General features: G+C 27.8%; 3 long non-coding RNA genes across 3 annotated transcripts; all 3 read right to left on the bottom strand.

The window, feature by feature from the left end:
- Positions 1–15,755: 15,755 nt before the first annotated feature.
- Positions 15,756–16,778, bottom strand: LOC132926570 (uncharacterized). Its single transcript, XR_009661474.1, has 2 exons — positions 16,595–16,778; positions 15,756–16,077 (listed from the first exon to the last, which is right to left on the bottom strand). It is a non-coding gene; the product is annotated as an uncharacterized LOC132926570 (long non-coding RNA).
- A 161-nt stretch (positions 16,779–16,939) lies between these two features.
- On the bottom strand, positions 16,940–18,727 carry LOC132926569 (uncharacterized). The gene is made up of 3 exons (XR_009661473.1): positions 18,604–18,727; positions 17,902–18,031; positions 16,940–17,177 (listed from the first exon to the last, which is right to left on the bottom strand). It is a non-coding gene; the product is annotated as an uncharacterized LOC132926569 (long non-coding RNA).
- A 628-nt stretch (positions 18,728–19,355) lies between these two features.
- On the bottom strand, positions 19,356–20,281 carry LOC132926792 (uncharacterized). The gene is made up of 2 exons (XR_009661529.1): positions 20,158–20,281; positions 19,356–19,586 (listed from the first exon to the last, which is right to left on the bottom strand). It is a non-coding gene; the product is annotated as an uncharacterized LOC132926792 (long non-coding RNA).
- Between the last annotated feature and the right edge of the window lie 451 nt (positions 20,282–20,732).

Genomic DNA, 20,732 nt, shown 5'->3' with positions numbered 1-20,732 from the left:
CGTGATAAATTTTCGATGGACCACTAGGTGACCTAGGAAACGCGAATGAAAATTGAAAATTTCGAAAAATGAAAATTCTCGTTTACGAAGTGTGTAACGGGAAAACCGTGAGAGATAGGACGAAAGTCGTAAGACATAAAATTGATCCCCATAACAAGATTCTTAAGTTGTATACTTTTGATTTTTCGACAAACCGTTGTTAAGGATTTTTAAACGTCGTACTTAGGTCGGACGATTTTTGAAAACCCAAAATTTGAAATAACAAGTTTTTGGAAAAATGAAAAACTGGTTCTGGTTTACAATTACATGTAGAACACTTTAACTCGAGTGATAAATTGTCGTTGGACTACCAGGTGACCTAGGAAACGCGAATGAAAATTGAAAATTTCGAAAAATGAAAATTCTCGTTTACGAAGTATTTTAAGGGAAAACCGTGAGAGATAGGACGAAAGTCGTAAGACATAAAATTGATCCCCATAACCAGCTTCTTAAGTTGTATACTTTTGATTTTTCGAGAAACCGTTGTTAAGGATTTTTAAACGTCGTACTTAGGTCGGACGATTTTTGAAAACCCAAAATTTGAAATAACGAATTTTTGGAAAAATGAAAAACTGATTCTGGTTTACAATTACATGTAAAACACTTTAACTCTCGTGATATATTGTCGTTGGACCACTAGGAGACCTAGGAAACGCGAATGAAAATTGAAAATTTCAAAAAATGAAAATTTTCGCTTACGAAGTATTTTACGGGAAAACCGTGAGAGATAGGACGAAAGTCGTAAGACATAAAATTGATCCCCATAACAAGCTTCTTAAGTTGTATACTTTTGATTTTTCGAGAAACCGTTGTTAAGGATTTTTAAACGTAGTACTTAGGTCGGACGATTTTTGAAAACCCAAAATTTGAAATAACAAGTTTTTGGAAAAATGAAAAACTGGTTCTGGTTTACAATTACATGTAGAACACTTTAACTCGAGTGATAAATTGTCGTTGGACTACCAGGTGACCTAGGAAACGCGAATGAAAATTGAAAATTTCGAAAAATGAAAATTCTCGTTTACGAAGTATTTTAAGGGAAAACCGTGAGAGATAGGACGAAAGTCGTAAGACATAAAATTGATCCCCATAACCAGCTTCTTAAGTTGTATACTTTTGATTTTTCGAGAAACCGTTGTTAAGGATTTTTAAACGTCGTACTTAGGTCGGACGATTTTTGAAAACCCAAAATTTGAAATAACGAATTTTTGGAAAAATGAAAAACTGATTCTGGTTTACAATTACATGTAAAACACTTTAACTCTCGTGATAAATTGTCGTTGGACCACTAGGAGACCTAGGAAACGCGAATGAAAATTGAAAATTTCAAAAAATGAAAATTTTCGCTTACGAAGTATTTTACGGGAAAACCGTGAGAGATAGGACGAAAGTCGTAAGACATAAAATTGATCCCCATAACAAGCTTCTTAAGTTGTATACTTTTGATTTTTCGAGAAACCGTTGTTAAGGATTTTTAAACGTCGTACTTAGGTCGGACGATTTTTGAAAACCCAAAATTTGAAATAACGAATTTTTGGAAAAATGAAAAACTGATTCTGGTTTACAATTACATGTAAAACATTTTAACTCTCGTGATAAATTGTCGTTGGACCACTAGGAGACCTAGGAAACGCGAATGAAAATTGAAAATTTCGAAAAATGAAAATTTTCGCTTACGAAGTATTTTACGGGAAAACCGTGAGAGATAGGACGAAAGTCGTAAAACATAAAATTGATCCCCATAACAAGCTTCTTAAGTTGTATACTTTTGATTTTTCGAGAAACCGTTGTTAAGGATTTTTAAACGTCGTACTTAGGTCGGACGATTTTTGAAAACCCAAAATTTAAAATAACAAGTTTTTTGGAAAAATGAAAAACTGATTCTGGTTTACAATTACATGTAGAACACTTTAACTCTAGTGATAAATTGTCGTTGGACCACTAGGTGACCTAGGAAACGCGAATGAAAATTGAAAATTTCGAAAAATGAAAGTTGTCGTTTACGAAGTGTGTAACGGGAAAACCGTGAGAGATAGGACGAAAGTCGTAAGACATAAAATTGATCCCTATAACAAGCTTCTTAAGTTGTATACTTTTGATTTTTCGAGAAACCGTTGTTAATGATTTTTAAACGTCGTACTTAGGTCGGACGATTTTTGAAAACCCAAAATTTGAAATAACGAGTTTTTGGAAAAATGAAAAACTGATTCTGGTTTACAATTACATGTAGAACACATTAACTCTCGTGATAAATTGTCGTTGGACCACTAGGTGACCTAGGAAACGCGAATGAAAATTGAAAATTTCGAAAAATGAAAATTTTCGCTTACGAAGTATTTTACGGGAAAACCGTGAGAGATAGGACGAAAGTCGTAAGACATAAAATTCATCCCCATAACCAGCTTCTTAAGTCGTATACTTTTGATTTTTCGAGAAACCGTTGTTAAGGTTTTTAAACGTCGTACTTAGGTCGGACAATTTTTGAAAACCCAAAATTTGAAATAACGAGTTTTTGGAAAAATGAAAAACTGATTCTGGTTTACAATTACATGTAAAACACTTTAACTCTCGTGATAAATTGTCGTTGGACCACTAGGAGACCTAGGAAACGCGAATGAAAATTGAAAATTTCGAAAAATGAAAATTTTCGCTTACGAAGTATTTTACGGGAAAACCGTGAGAGATAGGACGAAAGTCGTAAGACATAAAATTGATCCCCATAACCAGCTTCTTAAGTCGTATACTTTTGATTTTTCGAGAAACCGTTGTTAAGGATTTTTAAACGTCGTACTTAGGTCGGACGATTTTTGAAAACCCAAAATTTGAAATAACGAATTTTTGGAAAAATGAAAAACTGATTCTGGTTTACAATTACATGTAAAACACTTTAACTCTCGTGATAAATTGTCGTTGGACCACTAGGAGACCTAGGAAACGCGAATGAAAATTGAAAATTTCAAAAAATGAAAATTTTCGCTTACGAAGTATTTTACGGGAAAACCGTGAGAGATAGGACGAAAGTCGTAAGACATAAAATTGATCCCCATAACAAGCTTCTTAAGTTGTATACTTTTGATTTTTCGAGAAACCGTTGTTAAGGATTTTTAAACGTCGTACTTAGGTCGGACGATTTTTGAAAACCCAAAATTTGAAATAACGAATTTTTGGAAAAATGAAAAACTGATTCTGGTTTACAATTACATGTAAAACATTTTAACTCTCGTGATAAATTGTCGTTGGACCACTAGGAGACCTAGGAAACGCGAATGAAAATTGAAAATTTCGAAAAATGAAAATTTTCGCTTACGAAGTATTTTACGGGAAAACCGTGAGAGATAGGACGAAAGTCGTAAGACATAAAATTGATCCCCATAACAAGCTTCTTAAGTTGTATACTTTTGATTTTTCGAGAAACCGTTGTTAAGGATTTTTAAACGTCGTACTTAGGTCGGACGATTTTTGAAAACCCAAAATTTAAAATAACAAGTTTTTTGGAAAAATGAAAAACTGATTCTGGTTTACAATTACATGTAGAACACTTTAACTCTAGTGATAAATTGTCGTTGGACCACTAGGTGACCTAGGAAACGCGAATGAAAATTGAAAATTTCGAAAAATGAAAGTTGTCGTTTACGAAGTGTGTAACGGGAAAACCGTGAGAGATAGGACGAAAGTCGTAAGACATAAAATTGATCCCTATAACAAGCTTCTTAAGTTGTATACTTTTGATTTTTCGAGAAACCGTTGTTAATGATTTTTAAACGTCGTACTTAGGTCGGACGATTTTTGAAAACCCAAAATTTGAAATAACGAGTTTTTGGAAAAATGAAAAACTGATTCTGGTTTACAATTACATGTAGAACACATTAACTCTCGTGATAAATTGTCGTTGGACCACTAGGTGACCTAGGAAACGCGAATGAAAATTGAAAATTTCGAAAAATGAAAATTTTCGCTTACGAAGTATTTTACGGGAAAACCGTGAGAGATAGGACGAAAGTCGTAAGACATAAAATTCATCCCCATAACCAGCTTCTTAAGTCGTATACTTTTGATTTTTCGAGAAACCGTTGTTAAGGATTTTTAAACGTCGTACTTAGGTCGGACGATTTTTGAAAACCCAAAATTTGAAATAACGAGTTTTTGGAAAAATGAAAAACTGATTCTGGTTTACAATTACATGTAGAACACTTTAACTCTCGTGATAAATTGTCGTTAGACCACTAGGTGACCTAGGAAACGCGAATGAAAATTGAAAATTTCGAAAAATGAAAATTCTTGTTTACGAAGTGTGTAACGGGAAAACCGTGAGAGATAGGACGAAAGTCGTAAGACATAAAATTGATCCCCATAACTAGCTTCTTAAGTTGTATACTTTTGATTTTTCGAGAAACCGTTGTTAAGGATTTTTAAACGTCGTACTTAGGTCGGACGATTTTTGAAAACCCAAAATTTAAAATAACGAATTTTTGGAAAAATGAAAAACTGATTCTGGTTTACAATTACATGTAGAACACTTTAACTCTAGTGATAAATTGTCGTTGGACTACCAGGTGACCTAGGAAACGCGAATGAAAATTGAAAATTTCGAAAAATGAAAGTTGTCGTTTACGAAGTGTGTAACGGGAAAACCGTGAGAGATAGGACGAAAGTCGTAAGACATAAAATTGATCCCCATAACCAGCTTCTTAAGTTGTATACTTTTGATTTTTCGAGAAACCGTTGTTAAGGATTTTTAAACGTCGTACTTAGGTCGGACGATTTTTGAAAACCCAAAATTTGAAATAATTAGTTTTTGGAAAAATGAAAAACTGATTCTGGTTTACAATTACATGTAGAACACTTTAACTCTCGTGATAAATTGTCGTTGGACCACTAGGAGACCTAGGAAACACGAATGAAAATTGAAAATTTCGAAAAATGAAAGTTGTCGTTTACGAAGTGTGTAACGGGAAAACCGTGAGAGATAGGACGAAAGTCGTAAGACATAAAATTGATCCCCATAACCAGCTTCTTAAGTTGTATACTTTTGATTTTTCGAGAAACCGTTGTTAAGGATTTTTAAACGTCGTACTTAGGTCGGACGATTTTTGAAAACCCAAAATTTGAAATAATTAGTTTTTGGAAAAATGAAAAACTGATTCTGGTTTACAATTACATGTAGAACACTTTAACTCTCGTGATAAATTGTCGTTGGACCACTAGGAGACCTAGGAAACGCGAATGAAAATTGAAAATTTCGAAAAATGAAAGTTGTCGTTTACGAAGTGTGTAACGGGAAAACCGTGAGAGATAGGACGAATGTCGTAAGACATAAAATTGATCCCCATAACCAGCTTCTTAAGTTGTATACTTTTGATTTTTCGAGAAACCGTTGTTTAGGATTTTTAAACGTCGTACTTAGGTCGGACGATTTTTGAAAACCCAAAATTTGAAATAACGAATTTTTGGAAAAATGAAAAACTGATTCTGGTTTACAATTACATGTAAAACACTTTAATTCTCGTGATAAATTGTCGTTGGACAACTAGGTGACCTAGGAAACGCGAATGAAAATTGAAAATTTCGAAAAATGAAAGTTGTCGTTTACGAAGTGTGTAACGGGAAAACCGTGAGAGATAGGACGAAAGTCGTAAGACATAAAATTGATCCCCATAACCAGCTTCTTAAGTTGTATACTTTTGATTTTTCGAGAAACCGTTGTTAAGGATTTTTAAACGTCGTACTTAGGTCGGACGATTTTTGAAAACCCAAAATTTGAAATAATTAGTTTTTGGAAAAATGAAAAACTGATTCTGGTTTACAATTACATGTAGAACACTTTAACTCTCGTGATAAATTGTCGTTGGACCACTAGGAGACCTAGGTAACGCGAATGAAAATTGAAAATTTCGAAAAATGAAAATTCTCGTTTACGAAGTGTTTAACGGGAAAACCGTGAGAGATAGGACGAAAGTCGTAAGACATAAAATTGATCCCTATAACAAGCTTCTTAAGTTGTATACTTTTGATTTTTCGAGAAACCGTTGTTAAGGATTTTTAAACGTCGTACTTAGGTCGGACGATTTTTGAAAACCCAAAATTTGAAATAATTAGTTTTTGGAAAAATGAAAAACTGAGTCTGGTTTACAATTCCATGTAGAACACTTTAATTCTCGTGATAAATTGTCGTTGGACCACTAGGTGACCTAGGAATCGCGAATGAAAATTGAAAATATCTAAATATTAAAAAGTTACACTGTGTAACAAATGTAACAAAAAATATATATTTTATAATATTACTCAGTCAACCTTTTTATTCAAAAGAGATACTATAAAGTTGACTCATGACACACACTTAAACCCAAATGTCCAAAAATAGTATGTTGTGATCTTATACTGGTGAATCTGTGTAGTGTGTAACACAAAATTCATAATAATTTTGATTATGTCTTATATGATCAAAAATGTATGTGTTTGTACTCTTTTATAATGATATGTTGGATATGATGCAATGCAATTAAATTAATGTTCATTTTTTATTTTCTCGTTTTTTAATACAGTTTCAAAAACATACATACATATTAATATCATTAGTAAACTCAACATAATTTATAAACCATGAATAAATCTTAGAAATAGCATTTACTTGATTAAAATCTATAAATATATTTTAATGTATAAGTTAACACAAGTAAATATACACATCAGTTATAAGTTATGGATAAATTATAAAACTGTTATTTTATATATCTTTTAAAAATTATATTGCCCAAATATAAATATATATTTTATATTTTGCTTTTGTTTGTCATTAAATAAGAAATTAAATTCAATGACTTAATTTTAATTTATATATTAAAAAATATAAGTTGTAAATTTGTAAAGTTTGTAAGATTTGAATACAAAACATTTTGTTAAAAGAATGTAAATATTCATCATACAAGAAGTCACTATTTCCATTTTTTTATTTTTATAGATGAAATTTGATTTAAATAGTATAAAAATAATAAGAATACAAATAATTAGTTTATTGATACATTAAAAAGTCAATAAATAAAAACCTTTTACACCTTATAAAGAGTTAATTAATTAAGAAGAAATAATATTAGTCACAATAATATTCATATCAAGTTTTATTTTATTTTATTTTAAACCAACAAACTATGTTTGATAATCAAATATCAGATATTTATCAATAGAGTAATATGGACAACTCGCTGGATAGAGATTAGTTTGTATGTGAATAACACATCTTTTTTTAGTAGTCCATGTTAGTCACTATTATACTAATTTATCTGGAATCTCTTCTTTGCAGACTATAACAATAAAACAAAATCATATAAATAAAAGCATAAGCATACATTTTGTGAATATAAATGTAAATTAACCATCACCAATGTAGTATTATTTATTTGTTAATTATGATAACAATATTATAGAATATCTGGTTATTTAAAATGTTTAAACTTTTGTGATAAAAATGAAACATAGGTAAACAGGAACACTAAAATAGCAGACAGTTAACCAGATAGCAATAAATACAATACTGATTTGAAGTATACATTAAATGCATTTTGACAATGTATTATGTATATTGATTAAACATAAAAATTCATATTATTTCTTTCCTCTATAAGAAAGAGTAGAATATTATATAATTGAATGTATTATTTAAATTTCTTATTTTGTATGTGTAACAATGCCTATAAATATCTAAAAATATTGTTTTGGGTTAAATTAAAACTTAAATAATTTATTATGAACATAATTAATATTAGTATCAAATTGCATTGATCCCCTGTGTTGCTATGTCTGTAAATATACATACTAATAAAATATAGATAGTATTCATAAAATAACTTTTATAATAGTAAAGTGACACATTATAGTAATTCAGATAATATGAACTCTTCTACCTTACGGATAAACAATTATGTTAGAAGGAACAGTTTTTTCAGATGTTTTTCCAAACAGAATAATCTCTTTATTGGCCTGGATACATGTATACTTCAGTTACTGTATCTTGCTAACTATAATTAGGAAAAAAAAATTATATTAACTAAATAATTTTGAAAATTGTTTCAATAGCTCAGTATTATAATGAAATTTAATGTAAAATAGAAACCAATCATTAATCAATATTATTATAGCAAACATCCTTGTGTTATAGTTGTGTACCTAAAGTATATATACTTATATTATTTATTATTATCTATACCTGATATAGAAAAGTAAAAAAATAACAATATACAACCTTTTTAATATTATAAAATAGTAATTCTATCACCATTTACTACTACTATAAAATTGATCAGCCAACAATTACAAAATCACAGGTATCAACCAACACCTGACTACAACTTTATAAGATAAATAATTATCTTGTCAGTTAAGTTGTTTCAGATATGCTAATAGGTAATAAACCTTAAATGAGTAATACATTATAGGAACATTAGGAACACTATACAGAACTTACATGATTTAAGTTATGAAGATTTGAATATGAATGTTGTAGATAGCATGAATTTAACTTGTTTTTTGGCTTCAATTATTTATCGATATATTGTACCTAGAAAGTAAAAATAATTATACTGTTAATCAAATCTACATATTATGCAAACCGGTTGTTTCCAATGACTATAAGAATGACTGATGAAGATCACATCTAATATCTAAAGAGAAATGTTTAGATCTGTAATTTGTATACTGTACAGGGTAAAGAACATATTATTTAATTATATAAAAACTAACTACTTAGAACGTAAATACTAAAAAGTAAAATTAAAAAAATACAAATTATCAAATTAACGTATAATTATTATTTACATAAAAACCGCAATTGTTTATCAGACATTCGAAGTTTTAACCTTATAAAACTAAAACCATGGTTATACTAATTTTAATTCATTATCTTAATGTATAATATATGATAATATTGATAAAGCTAATTTTGTATTGTTTTTTGGCTTTTTTATGCTTTTTGAAAGTTATCTATTTAACTACTGAAAAATTCATTACACTGACCATTTAAATGGAATCTGCATAAAATTCTCTATCGATAAACTTTAGATTTCACCATTTATCATTCTTCTATGTGGGATTAACCTCATCTACAAACGAACAATGACAAATTTTTGAATAGAAAACATAATATTACACCTGTCATTTTGTAATTTACTATACCTATTGTTCAGCGTTAATACATTTTGAGACTTGTCATATTATTATTTATTATCATACATTCACAACAATATACATTTAATTATAAGCATTTTTTAGTTCATGAAATGGAAACTCTTATTTTACACTTTGTGTAATATTTTTAATTAATTACATCAATAGGTAACTTTTTGTGAAATCGAAATAATAACATTGATACAAGTACATTTTATTACATTTATTCATGATTATTATAATTATGTAATATTGTATTATAATTATATTTTATAATAATAATAAATTATATAAATATAAATAGTTATAATAATAATTAATAATTTATTATTTATATAAATAATAAATTATTACTTATTTTTACAAATACTAGAGCTATGGCAACGACTGTTGCATTTTACCGAAGCTTTAAAACAAGCACAACGTTTTGATTCACATTGGCGTTTACAAACTTAAAAAACCTTGTCCCCCAGAAATATGAGAAACTGTTTCACGTAATGTAAGTTCTTTATCATTATTAACTTCGGTAATTTTTAAAAAATTAGATGTCGCGGGTTTTAAACTTGCTGAATTGTACCACCCTTTTACTAAGCCATACTGAGTTCCGAGTTGGTGTGTTTAGTTTTGTAATATTATTTCATCATTTTAATTTTTTGTATGATGTATTATGGTTCTTTATTTTTTTCATCGCACTCCTAATAAAAGCATAAGAGGACATACCCGCATTTGTTGTCTCTGTCTTACTAACGTACATCATAAAAAATTTTCGTTCAGAAGAATACATTTTGTGATGTTAGCTTTAATATTAGAGTGAATTTACCTATTATCAAATTTAAAGGTAAGAATAATATCTAGACAATGACATATGCTTTTAATGATATTATTATTTTAATGTGAGTTACAGCTATGTGAAATATTACAACTTTAAAATGTTCATAACTCACTTTAAAATAATAATATCTTAAAAGCATATGTCATTGTCTAGATAATATTCTTACCTTTAAATTTTATCATAGGTAAATTTACTCTAATATTAAAGTTAACATCACAAAATGTATTCTACTGAATGAAAATTTGTTATAATGTACGTTAGTATAAGACAGAGACAACACTGCGGGTATAGCGTCCTCTTAATTCCAAATAACATAAAACAAAATAGTTTTTTGAAATACAAGCCCTGATGGCTGATTGTTATAATTTTATTTGAAGTGTAAATATTTTGTATATTTTAACAATTACTTACATTTTTATTTTGGCCGCTAATATTTCTTCAATTATTAATTGAACCTCATTTTTGGTGGGTGGTTTTTTCCCGGGTTTGCCTACATAGTAGGCATTTAATTTTTCGGCTGTAGCCCATTTGCGCCCAAGAGCAGCCCATTTGCGCCCCGAGGGTTATGGACATTTGCGCCCAAAATAAAAAACATAACACCCTGATTTATAGCCCAAATGCGCCCATTTTGCATGCAATGTTGCCGTTGTTGTTTAAAAATATACAATTCTATGTAAAATCAAAATTAAAAAAAGTAATAATTTTAAAAATAATGTTAAATACTAAACAGTATACTAGTATACATATTATATATACATATATATTATTTATATTGCATCAAAAATTTATTATTTTGTCAAAAATAATCAAAATTAATAATATAGGTACATTAGTCAATAATAAGAATGTTAATAACACAAAAAATAATTAAATTATAATAATATTAAAATAATCATACAGTTATTATAAATTGATTCCCCGAAATTTATAAGACATTTTTTTAAGTATTCTATTTTATTTAAGTGTTTTCCTCTGTACTCATTCCACGCTTCATAATATTATGTTGTATTTTTTCTTTTTCCTCTTTACGTCGTGGTTTTATTTTACCCTTCTTGATTTCATTTATTTTTAGATATGATTCTACTTGTATAAGTTTTAAATTTTCAATTACACTAGTCAATTGAGGATGAGGTGAATAAAATTGGGAGTTAAAGTGCTTGTGAAATGATTCAGCGCAATTTGTGGTGCGAGGTGCGTCGAGGATTAGCTTGGGAAACGATCAAATATTATTTTAGATTTTATAGTTACACGCCAATATACTCAATAAATGGCAACGTTGCACGATTTTCACCTGATCTGAATCGGGCGCATATGGGCTATGATTTGGGGCGCAAATGAGCTACGATAAATGGGTTCGGGCGCAAATGTGTTGCGCCGTAATTTTTCATAATATTCAGCAAATGAATCAAATTCCATTTTATAAATTGTATTCCTTGTAATGAACGTTAATATACGGCTCGCATCAAGTCAGAGAACGTACTGGCATCATATAAAAATAAAAATAAAAACTTTCCAGAGTGCTATTACACTCATACAATTGATGCGATTATTTATCGATAACAGGTGTCGATAACATATTACTTATTAGTATAGTACAGTAAGTTCTACAATAGGTACCTATTTAGTATCTTAATGCTTACAATTTAAAGATACTAGATTCGTGTACTCGTATCAATATTATTATTTCGATTTCACAAAATGTTACCCATTGATGTAATTAATTAAAAATATTACACAAAGTGTAAAATAAGAGTTTCCATTTCATGAAATGGATAAAATATATGTTCATTTCATTAACTAAAATTTGACTTACACGATATGATCGTTGTTCATGAAATGGATATCCATTTCATGAAAAATACGATTACATTAAGTGGATGCGACATATATATCGTTAATTTTGATGATTGAAATTCAAAGTTCATCAGTTAGGTATATGAACAATTGTTGATACCTAGGTACCTAGTTGATATTTAACACTGTTATATCCCGTTCCAGTCAGATCTTGTACGGTTGTTTAATTGTTTGGTAGTCGGTTCTTCTTAAGGAATGAAAATCAAATATCAACACAATTTTGGTTGATGAATTTAATTTATTGATTGAGTCGAATACTGAATAGTTAATAAAGTTTTACTTAATAAAGGATCATAAAATATAGTGTTAGAGTAAAACGACTTATTAAAAATGGTATGGCTTTCGATCGAGTGATCGACTGACTGCGTCGTACATTTTAAAAATGATGGTCGTATCTCATATATACAACGAAATTGCTTATATATACGAGGTGTATAAACATTAAATAAATGTATTATCGATGTGATTTGATGAAAAATTACTTCTAAATAAATTATTTTTTTTGCTGATGGCATAATTGCCAAACGTTGAAACGCGAACAAACCTAAAACGAGTAAAAAGTTCAAAAAAAGTTCAAAAATATAATTCGTTAAATCGATATACGGGGGTATACCATAAAGAAACGTATATGTGTATACAAAAAAACAAGCGATTCGATTTTCAACTATTTTCGCACCCCGATTACGGGGTAAATAATGATCCTAGGCATTTTGACCATAGAACCTTTATAACTCGTCATGGCATTTATAAGTCAGCACTCGAATTTCAAAAATATTGAACAAAAACTCAATTTCAAAAAATTCAGAAAATCTAAGTAGGTACCAAAAAAGAAAAAGAAAATCATAACTTCTCAAAAAAATGTCCAATTTCTTTGGTTTTGGTACCGTTCGATTTTTGACAAAAATTTCTTAACGATGCGTAGAAAAAAATTGCTCTAACCTCCCAAAGTCTAAGTGTTCCGTGGCGACAAAGTCCAAAAACTGCAAAATCCTAATTTCCGACGCCAAAAAGAGGGGTAAAAAAGGCTCCTACAGTGTAAACTCAAGACGCCGATTTTGATCACCGATCTACAAAAAATCGAACCTGCGAATTTCAGAAACGTGAAACAAAAAATAAACATTTTTCAAAATATCCATGAAAGGAGCATAGGCGGGCATAGGCGGGCATAGGAACCTCCGACCACTGAAAGATTTTATACAAAATAACTTAAAACAAAACTTTTGGTGAAGAAACTATGCCCCTACATTGAAACCCGGCCGAGTAACACTCGACTAAAAAACTCAAATTTCGGAATTCCAAAGCCCCAAAGTGGGGTAAAAACGGCATTTACGGTCTCGACAAAAGATACCACTTTTAATCAGAATCCTCCAAAATAGCAGAATATTGAGTTTCAGACACGTCGAACGACCACTAAGGTTTTTCAAAAATATATTTGGGTGGGGGGGGTTAAAGGTACCCCAACTACAGGGTAATTTTTGAAGAAGCCTAACCATTGTTTAGGAATGTAACTTTTATAGCTGTAGCTAGAGACAATAGTTTTTTCGTAAGAATTTTTCAAAATTATTATATATCATATCATTGCCGCATGATTCTCGATATGATTTGATGAAAAACTATTTCTAAATAATACGTATACTTACCTAGTGTTTTACTAAATATGAATGCCTTCCTAAAATTTAACAATTTAATGCAAGTATACAGTACTAATAAGTAATAATAGTACTCAATACTCATAGATAATGATGAAACACAGTACGAAATTAAGAATATTTACGCTTTTGAAAAGGTGTTTAAGGTCTACCTTTTGTAATTGTACGTATAGTAAGTAATGTAGTTTTTTTTATTTACATAGAATATTATATGACTTTGACGTTTGCGAATATATCGTATTTCTTACAAATTGTACCGAGTCGTAATTTTTCATAATTTTTTTGTTGCTTTTGGTAATTAAAATGTAGAAGATTCAGTATTATTATACCGTTTAGGGTAATGTTAAACTTTTATAACTGAAAAATATAATTATTTACTTTGAAACCAGATTCATTAAAGAAATTGACTTAAGTACCTAATGCTGAATATTATGCAGACTTGCATTAAGTAAATAAAATAAATATTTAAAAAGTTTATGTTATACAACATAACTTTTCTAAAACTTCGCATTTTACAACTCGTGATTTTAACACATGATATAATAATATTATTATTATTATATATATTATGTTGTTATTATGATATTCATCTATAGATTTTGAGATTCAACTTGAAATACTAACTTTTTAATATTAGTTCATAGTTGTATCGTTTCGAAATCTTCGAGGTTCAATGCAGTGACACCTTAAAATCAAATTTCTGTTCTCAAAAATGTTGAATTTTAATTTTAAAATTAAGAAATTGCTAAAACCAAATTTCCCGCCAATTTCTTTTTTTGAAAACTTTAAATTTAAATCACCACTTACCGTCTAAATAATTGAGTTGAAAAACCTTTACTATTTGGAAGATTATTTAGAGACGCATCTGCGTCGATCCTTGAAGATTTTATCTAGATGGGGCCAGTATTAAAGGGTTTAGGTTTTGGAGTTAGATTTTTGAAAACGTAATAATAAATTGAATTTTTGGACAAAAATTCATAAAAAAATCAGAATTTGGACAGTTATATAATTATAAATGAGTCGACAGTTTTTAAATATTATGCAATAGTTTATGAGGAAAATAGAAAATAGCGAAAATATTGAATGTGCGGTAGGGTTGCCTATACAAAATACCTTCAAATCTGTATGCCAATTTAATAAAATACATAATGCGTTCACTATTTGAGGTGTACTGTATGACAAAATAATTTATAAAATAAATTGTATCATAGAGGTAGAATAATAGAAGAATCAACCGACCAACCAATATTTTATTTTTAAAAAATAATTATAATGTATAGAACTTGCGTATAAGGGTATATAAACCCCTTCTACTGATGAAAGAAATAAGGATCTGACAGCCTGGCTATAACTAATATTATTGATATATAAACAAAACACAGATCACAAATGTCCATAAAACTTTTTTTTGTTGTGTAAAAAAGCCTAAAAATGTAATACAAGGATAATCATAATTCATAAGTCTTGATTTGTTTTTATAATATTATAAGTTTATACCTTGACATTTACCTATCAAATTGCAAAAAAAGAACAAACTTTTTCGTAGTTAAAAGTTGTCTTTCTTCTATTTTTAAGTTTTGGAAATTGTATACATAATTCTTCATAAGAAGTTATATAGTAAGTATATTATTATATTTTTATACATATAATGGCATTTTCAAATGTGTTGTTTTTCCTGTAAAAATGAATTTAACCTACTGCTGTACTAATGCAATAGTAAAATTAATTACTTTATTGACAATGCCATCAAATCTACTTAGTAATAATATAGGCTGATAGAACATCTTTGTTCATAATTGTTTTTCTGATATAATGATTTTATTTCATTGAATTTAAATGTCAGTACACCCATTATTAACCTATTGTACAGCAAAGCAACACCCACTTACTCAATTTTTTATAGTTAGGATTAAAAATTGAAAGCAAAACAAAGTTTCTCATAAATAGTTCTTACTGCAACCAACATATCTGAAAATACTTAAATACAGTTTTTGTATAAACATAATTAGATTAATTTTAATAAGAAGAACATCACTTTTTAATTCTTAAGTAGTATTTTAAAAAAAATGTAATGGGTACGTTAGTTTATTAACTCTATAATTTATTTTAAAATCATCATTTTTGAAAAAATAAAGTATAATTTTTTACTAGTAGTTACTCACTTAATAATAATATAATTAAATAATAGTAAATTTTATAAATAAAATAATTCAATAACAATAAACTTAATAAATTACATAATTTAATAATAAAAGGAATATTATAATTTATAACATTGAACAATAACAGTCCTCCTACAATAATAAATACAATTAATTCCCCAGTTGAATAATTTTTTGTAAGTGGACAAGTAGAAAATTAAATTTAAATGAATTACAATATTCACAGTATTTACAACATAGGTACTAAGAGATAAGGGCCAATTTGTTGTGGAACATAGTCATGATTTTGGAGAACAGTCCTCTTCAAAAACATCAACAGATCATCGTTTCTGTTCAGTTACTGTACAGATTCTCTGATAATCCTTGTAGTATTTTTCTTTCAGATCTGGAAGTATAATTTCTAATTTAAAAAAGTAAATTTACATTATTCAACCATAAACATAACAAATCATGTTTATCCAGAAAATAAAAATTATACAATTTCTGTGAGGTTATTTGTGTACTGTAGTAATTCTAAAAGAACTGATTTTCAACAATAGTCAATCTTTGAAAGACTGTCATTCAGTTTATTATATAAATTAATCATTATTTAATAATAGGTATAATATTGTCAACAATAACAATAATGAAAAAAACAATTTGTTTTCATACACACCATTAAAAAGCAAAAATATCCATTACACAATTTCTATTTATAATGATACATTTACATATAACTTAGTATTTGAAGTAATAAAAATTTCTCAAAATTGAAACTAATTTTTTTCATAAATGATTCAATACTAATAAGGGAATTGTTCAAATTTTACAACACCAGGTTAAGCTTTGAAGGCGATATGATAAATACGCAAATAAAAAACAATTTATATACTAGACTAAATACAAATATTGATGGAACTTACTAATTTTGTTATGAATTGTTGTTACACTGTTAATTATGTTAAACATGTACCTATCAACAAAACATAAAACACATAAGATAGAATACTAACATTTATAGGACAGTGTAACATAGACCACAGTGCAACTAAGACGATTAACAAAGAAAAAAAGGAAAATAATAAATGGTAAGTAAGAATCATTTAATTAATCTAATTGTCTAGGATTCATGACACTAATTTGATGAGATTTTTATGAACAGCTAAAAATATGAATTGGTAATATGAGTCAAAATTATCATATAAAATCATGTTTTATAGAGTATATGAAGTATCTGCTTAAATGAAATATATAAAAGTTGGTAATGCTAAATAAGAATTATTTACTTAATCTAATGGTCTGGATTTCATGACACTAAGTTTTTGTTATACTACAATTATGTCACTATCAATTATATTCAATATCCATTACTCGTACTTTACATAAAACTATTATTGTAATCAGTATCATCTAGTCGATTTTCAACATAGGATATTGATACTTTCCGAAGTGGTAGAAATGTGAATTCATGTCTCAGCATGCATCGAGTGATCTATGTACAGCCATCTGAAAATATTTAGTCAGTTAAATTTATAAAATGGTTGGAGGATAAAATGTCACTACTACACACCATAAGGTGAACGAAAATCTTTTTATGACAACTAGTGTTTGGTAACCATTGAATAATTCAGAAATTAAAACAATCAAACAAAAACTAAGAGACCAACTACATTCTTAATAGAAAATATTTGAAAGAATCTTACAGTTGAAACATGAATTAAAATACAAATGTATAAATGCAAAAAGATATGAAATATAATCATATAATAGATGATAAGAAACATTAATTATGATAAGCAATCAAATATTATAAAAATCTACCAGCTGTTTTGTTGAATTTGAAGGTAAAATAATTGTAACATTAAAATACACTCATAGGAAAATATAAAATTGATTTTTTGCAATTTAGTATGACATTACTATTCTTCAGAAATAATTCTGATTTGAACATAATAATATGAAATTATATTTGAATAAAATCATCGTAAAACATCTATTGAATCTTGACAATTTAAATTAAATCACTTTGGGATGTGGTTAAATTAAAACCTATTAATGAAATAAATATAGTAAATAATATTAAAAGATTTTTACAGCTAAGGCAAGTGTTATGAATGAAAATTTCAAGCTAAAGATGTTTCCCAATCATTTATTCAGATTTTTAACAAATTCCAATTGTTAAACTACTATTAATTTACTATCAATTACATTCAATAGCCATTTCACGTACATTGCATAAAACCTATATAATTATCAGTATCTTCTAGTTAATTTTCAACGTAGGATGATGATATTTTCCCAAGTGGTATGAATGCGTAGTCATGTCTCAGCAAGCCTTGAGTGATCTGCTGTATTGCCATCTAAAAAAAAAAAAGTCTATTAAATAAGTATAATGATTGGAGAAACAATAATTATGATAAATAACAAAAGATAGTACAAATCTACCAGCATGTTTTGTCGAATTTGAATATAAAATAAGTGTAACTAAAGAAGACACTTGTAGAAAAACTTAAAATTGATTCTTTTCAATATGAAATACAAATAAATTTTTATAATTATCTAAATTATCATATAACAACACGTTTTATAGTGTTTATGAAGTATAAGGTTAAATGAAATTAATGAAAGTTAATAATAGAAAATTAGAATATCTTTTTTAATCTAATGGTCTGAGTTTGATGACATTAACAAAATTAGAATTGAATTTATTATAAGCAGTTGAAACTATGAATTTTTTTATTTGTCTAAATTATCATATAAATACACGTTTTATAGTGTTTATGAAGTATAAGCTTAAATGAAATTAATGAAAGTTAGTAATACAAAATTTGAATTTCTTTCTTCATGTTATTGTCAGAATTTCTCGGCATTAACTTATTGTCACACTACTCTTAATTAACTATCAATTACATTCGATAACCATTACACATACATTGCATAAAACAATTAATATTATCAGTATCTTCTAGTCCATTTTACACGTAGGATATTGATACTTTCCGAAGTGGTAGTAATGTGAATTCATGTCTCAGCATGCAACGAGTGATCTATGTACTGCCATCTGAAAATATTTAGTCAGTTAAATTTATAAAATGGTTGGAGGATAAAATGTCACTACTACACACCATAAGGTGAACGAAAATCTTTTTATGACAACTAGTGTTTGGTAACCATTGAATAATTCAGAAATTAAAACAATCAAACAAAAACTAAGAGACCAACTACATTCTTAATAGAAAATATTTGAAAGAATCTTACAGTTGAAACATGAATTAAAATACAAATGTATAAATGCAAAAAGATATGAAATATAATCATATAATAGATGATAAGAAACATTAATTATGATAAGCAATCAAATATTATAAAAATCTACCAGCTGTTTTGTTGAATTTGAAGGTAAAATAATTGTAACTTTAAAATACACTCATTGGAAAATATAAAATTGATTTTTTGCAATTTAGTATGACATTACTATTCTTCAGAAATAATTCTGATTTGAACATAATAATATGAAATTATATTTGAATAAAATCATCGTAAAACATCTATTGAATCTTGACAATTTAAATTAAATCACTTTGGGATGTGGTTAAATTAAAACCTATTAATGAAATAAATATAGTAAATAATATTAAAAGATTTTTACAGCTAAGGCAAATGTTATGAATGAAAATTTCAAGCTAAAGGTGTTTCCCAATCCTTTATTCAGATTTTTAACAAATTTCAATTGTTACACTACTATTAAATTACTATCAATTACATTCAATAGCCATTTCACGTACATTGCATAAAACCTATATAATTATCAGTATCTTCTAGTTAATTTTCAACGTAGGATGATGATATTTTCCCAAGTGGTATGAATGCGTAGTCATGTCTCAGCAAGCCTTGAGTGATCTGCTGTATTGCCATCTAAAAAAAAGTAGTCGATTAAATATGTATAATGATTGGAGAAACAATTATTATGATAGATAATAAAAGATAGTACAAATCTACCAGCATGTTTTGTCGAATTTGAATATAAAATAAGTGTAACTAAAGAAGACACTTGTAGAAAAACTTAAAATTGATTCTTTTCAATATGAAATACAAATAAATTTTTATAATTATCTAAATTATCATATAACAACACGTTTTATAGTGTTTATGAAGTATAAGGTTAAATGAAATTAATGAAAGTTAATAATAGAAAATTAGAATATCTTTTTTAATCTAATGGTCTGAGTTTGATGACATTAACAAAATTAGAATTGAATTTATTATAAGCAGTTGAAACTATGAATTTTTTTATTTGTCTAAATTATCATATAAATACACGTTTTATAGTGTTTATGAAGTATAAGCTTAAATGAAATTAATGAAAATTAGTAATACAAAATTTGAATTTCTTTCTTCATGTTATTGTCAGAATTTCTCGGCATTAACTTATTGTCACAATACTCTTAATTAACTATCAATTACATTCGATAACCATTACACATACATTGCATAAAACAATTAATATTATCAGTATCTTCTAGTCCATTTTACACGTAGGATATTGATACTTTCCGAAGTGGTAGTAATGTGAATTCATGTCTCAGCATGCAACGAGTGATCTATGTACTGCCATCTGAAAATATTTAGTCAGTTAAATTTATAAAATGGTTGGAGGATAAAATGTCACTACTACACACCATAAGGTGAACGAAAATCTTTTTATGACAACTAGTGTTTGGTAACCATTGAATAATTCAGAAATTAAAACAATCAAACAAAAACTAAGAGACCAACTACATTCTTAATAGAAAATATTTGAAAGAATCTTACAGTTGAAACATGAATTAAAATACAAATGTATAAATGCAAAAAGATATGAAATATAATCATATAATAGATGATAAGAAACATTAATTATGATAAGCAATCAAATATTATAAAAATCTACCAGCTGTTTTGTTGAATTTGAAGGTAAAATAATTGTAACTTTAAAATACACTCATTGGAAAATATAAAATTGATTTTTTGCAATTTAGTATGACATTACTATTCTTCAGAAATAATTCTGATTTGAACATA

Source organism: Rhopalosiphum padi, chromosome 3 (assembly GCF_020882245.1).
Source record: "Rhopalosiphum padi isolate XX-2018 chromosome 3, ASM2088224v1, whole genome shotgun sequence".
In the NCBI taxonomy this organism is placed as follows: domain Eukaryota; kingdom Metazoa; phylum Arthropoda; class Insecta; order Hemiptera; family Aphididae; genus Rhopalosiphum; species Rhopalosiphum padi.
The sequence above is the reverse complement of the archived record's forward strand: the minus strand, read 5'-3'. Positions and strand labels throughout refer to the sequence as shown.